Below are 4,239 nucleotides of genomic sequence, written 5' to 3'. Positions count from 1 at the left end.
ACACCAGATGAGCCACACATCGGCTTGGCATAGACCCTGGTTGCCCAGGGGGCGCCGGACATCGCTCAGGTTGGACCAACACTTAGAGAAGCACTGGCCTGGGGGGTTAAAATAAAGATGACCCTCGGGCTCCGGAAACACAAGGGAAAAAGGCTAGGTGAGGCAAATGTAAAACCAAGGTTGGGCCTTGCTGGAGGAGTTTTATTCAAAGCAAACTGTCAAGGGGTTCCCATAACACCCAACCGCGTAAGGAACGCAAAATCAAGGAACATAACACCGGTATGACGGAAACTAGGTCGACAAGAGTGGAAGAAAACACCAGACATAAGGCCGAGCCTTCCACCCTTTACCATGTATATAGATGCATTAATTAAAATAAGAGATATTGTGATATCCCAACATAACCATGTTCCAACATGGAACAAACTTCATCTTCACCTGCAACTAGCAACGCTAAAAGAGGGGCTGAGCAAAAGCGGTAACATAGCCAAACAACGGTTTGCTAGGAAAAGGTGGGTTAGAGGCTTGACATGGCAATATGGGAGGCATGATATAGCAAGTGGTAGGTAGCGCGGCATAGCAATAGAGCGATCGACTAGCAAGCAAAGATAGAAGTGATTTTGAGGGTATGGTCATCTTGCCTGAGATCCCGCAAGGAAGAAGAACGAGTCCATGAAGAAGACAAAAGGACGTAGTCGAATGAATCCTCACAAACGCGACGTTATCGGAACTAACCCGAAGAAGCAACACCGGAAAGAAGCAAACAACATAGTAAACAACCATCACATAATCATGACATGATGCACAACCAAGTATGATGCATGTCCGGTTTAATGAGGCATGGCATGGCAAAGTGCACAAGCAAAGCTACAAGTTAAGTGGAGCTCAATATGCAACGAGTTACATATTGATGAAACACCACGACAAGTTATTTAGTTCGATCTCGTTTATGTACTCAACAATATTAAATGTTGGTTAGCATGGCACGAGGTGAAGCATACGGAAACTAGCTATCTAGTCAAATTTAAATGAGGCCAGAAACAACAAACAACCATTCCGGTAAATCCCCACATGTAATATTTGAATTTGGTACTGTTCTGCCCTAAACACAATTTTAGAGTTATTAAACATGCAAAGTAATGCCACCATGATAATCTATGCATTTTTCTACCCCATTTACATATAAAGTTTATTAAATTTGGAGCTACGGTTGAATAGTTATGAATTAAAGCATTTTAGCATGGAAATATAGAAAAACAAAGCAAACAACAAGTTTAAACATTTTAAACATTCATGAAAGTGGAATATTATGAAACTAGACGAAATTCTAGTCATAATTCATATATAAATCATTTTAAACCGATGCACGGATGATGAGTTATTATATGCATGAAAATGCAAGGGCTATTCTGTAAAACTGGTTTTCTCTGGATAAATAGATAAATCACAGATCTGTAAAAAACATATGTGGGCCGAATCTAGAACAGGGCCGAACAGTGCAGAGGGTGGGGTGCTTGGGGGCTGCTCACCCATGGGCTCGGCCCAGACGGGAAGGCGGCCCGTGGGAGGGCGCGGTGGATCAGGCCTGCGGGGTGCTGGGCCTTGGGGAGGCAAGGCGGCCCACGCGCGTGGCGGGCGCTGGTGGGATCTGGCCTAGCGCGGCCTCGGTCAACGCGGGTAGGAGGGGCGTGTCTTCAGCCTCGTTCGCGTGTAGAAGCAGGGGAGGCAGCGCATGATGCAGAGGCTGGGCGGCGGTCGGACTTGGCGCGAATTCCGGCTAGGAAGCGTCGGATCAAGGCGGAGAAGAGCAGATCCGGTCGGTCCCGTCCGGTTTTGACGAAAGATGTGGCGGGGGAACTTGAAGCTTGACGCGGCTTGGCTCGAAGAAGTCCTCGCGGTGAAGAACTTTGGGAAGCAGGGAACGGGGCGACGACGAGGTCCTCGAAAGGCGCGGGCAGGACGTGTTGGAATTTTGCTAGTAGGCCTTTGGCCCAAAGCCCAACTAAAATTCTGAAATTCTCTTGGCCCATTCATGCACACATGTGAGTGGAGTGAGTGAGGCTAAAGTTTAGTCCCACCCCGGAAGTTGAGAGAGAGTTGCACCTATTTATAAGGTGAGCTCTTCTAACACTTGTATGAGCATGAGAAGAGGAGACCTACACGCGCGCTCCTCCTCCTCGCTCGCCTCGCCACGCCACGCCTCGTCACGACGCGCCGCGGGTTGCGGGTTGCGGGATTGAGCCGAGCCGAGGACAGAGCTATGCACGTTGTCTATATTTTTGCTGCATGGGAAAATTAATGAGTCATTAATTAATAATTAACGGACGCGTTAATTACTGAACCATTTCCGATTCTTTTGGATCGTGACGACTCGGCCGTGGGGTTTATTCCCACGACCTACCCGGCCCGCACTATATAGTCAGGCAGACGTCTACCCTAGCCGCCGCCGCTTCGTATGGTTTCTCACCACCGTTCCAGATCATTGCGCCGCCAAGCAAGTCTTCTCCATCCCTCCTTCCGGCGTGCACCGCGAGAAGGGACAGCAGGCCTCCGGAACCCCACCTCTCGTGATCTTGTACGGGAGAGGGGCGATCAGGTTTTTGGGGAGCGCACTCGCGCAACTGCTGGCAGCGACGACTTCACGAACGACGACTTCTTCCCCGACCTCGGCAACCTCGTCCTCGACGACATGGGCGACAACTTCAACGCCGGTGGTGCTGCACCCGCTGCACCGTATGTTATTCTATCTTCTAATATGTGCCCTAGATGTGATATGTTCATCTGCTATGCTAGTTCGCATGATTAGTTTAATCTCTGCTGCTGTGGTCATGATTTATCTTATGTTTATTCGGATTAAATCTCGTAGTAATTTGCTCATATTTCCAACAATCCAAAAACCTGATTATAGGCAATTTACTCCAAGTGGTTTTTCTGCGCATCTGAAGTCGCCTGCCTTTAAAGGGGCGCAATATAAGAGGTGGCGTACGAGAGTAGTCTACTGGTTTCAGACCATGGGCTGCTATGATGCCACCAAGGGCAAGCCTGAGGGCGATCTTAATCCAGGACAGCTGGAAGCTTTTGAGAAGGTCGATACCCTCTTTAAAGGCGCTCTTCTGAGTGTTCTTGATGACTCCATTGTGGATTCGTATATGTCGTTTAACAACGGCAAGGACATGTGGGCTGCGCTCGAGGCCAAGTTTGGTGCCTCGGACGCCGGCAGCGAGTTGTACGTCATGGAGCAATTCTATGACTACAAGATGACTGATGAGCGCCCTGTTGTACAGCAGGCTCATGAGATACAGTCGCTCGCAAAAGAACTTGAGTACTTCAAGTGTGTGTTGCCAGACAAATTTGTTGACGGAGGCATCATTGCCAAGCTTCCACCTTTGTGGAACAATTTTGCTACTTCCCTGAAACACAAGAGACAGGAGTTTTCCATTGCGGATCTCATTGGTACTCTTGATGTTTGAAGAGAAGGCGAGAGCAAAGGACACACGTGCTCGAGTTTCTGAGGGAGGTTCTAGTGCCCACATGGTACAGAAGAAGAACTCCCAGCCCAACAAGTTCAAAAACAATAAGAACAAAACTCAGGGCAAAGGCAAGTTTGATACAAAGAACAAGCCATCACATTCTACCAACTTCAAGAAGAATTCTCATAAGAAGGGGAATGGACTTTGCCATGTCTGCGGTGATCCTAATCACTGGGCTCCGAAGTGTCCTAACCGCTTTGAGGAGCGCGAACATGAGAAGAGAGGCAAGTCCGCTAATGTTGTCATCGGTGATACTGATATGAAGGAATCAAGGTACGGTATTTTTCCTACCATCCTTTCAGTATTTCAATCCCCTCATTGGTTAATTGACACTGGTGCCAATGTACATGTTTGTGCTGACGCCTCCATGTTTTCTTCTTACCAGGCAACAGGGACTTCACCCGTGCTGATGGGGAACGGGTCACATGCCATCGTTCGAGGTGTTGGTACGGTCGATCTGAAGTTTACTTCGGGGCAGACTGTGCGTCTGAATAATGTTCATCATGTGCCGTCCATCAATAAAAATCTCGTTAGCGGTTCCCGTTTATGTCGAGATGGTTTTAAGTTGGTTTTCGAATCCAATAAAGTTGTAATTTCTAAGTGTGGACAATTTGTTGGAAAAGGCTATGAGTGCGGAGGCTTGTTCCGCCTATCTTTGTCAGATATTTGCACTAAAGTTATTAATAATGTTTGCCACAATAATGAGTCT

General features: G+C 47.8%; 1 pseudogene; it reads left to right on the top strand.

Moving 5' to 3' along the window:
• The first annotated feature begins 2,455 nt into the window (after nt 1-2,455).
• LOC147980506 (uncharacterized) lies at nt 2,456-3,470 on the top strand (annotated as a pseudogene).
• The last annotated feature ends 769 nt before the right edge of the window (nt 3,471-4,239 follow it).

Source organism: Triticum urartu, chromosome 3A, assembly GCF_056163025.1.
Source record: "Triticum urartu cultivar PI428250 chromosome 3A, HENAU_Tu73, whole genome shotgun sequence".
Classification (NCBI taxonomy): domain Eukaryota; kingdom Viridiplantae; phylum Streptophyta; class Magnoliopsida; order Poales; family Poaceae; genus Triticum; species Triticum urartu.
The sequence above is the reverse complement of the archived record's forward strand: the minus strand, read 5'-3'. Positions and strand labels throughout refer to the sequence as shown.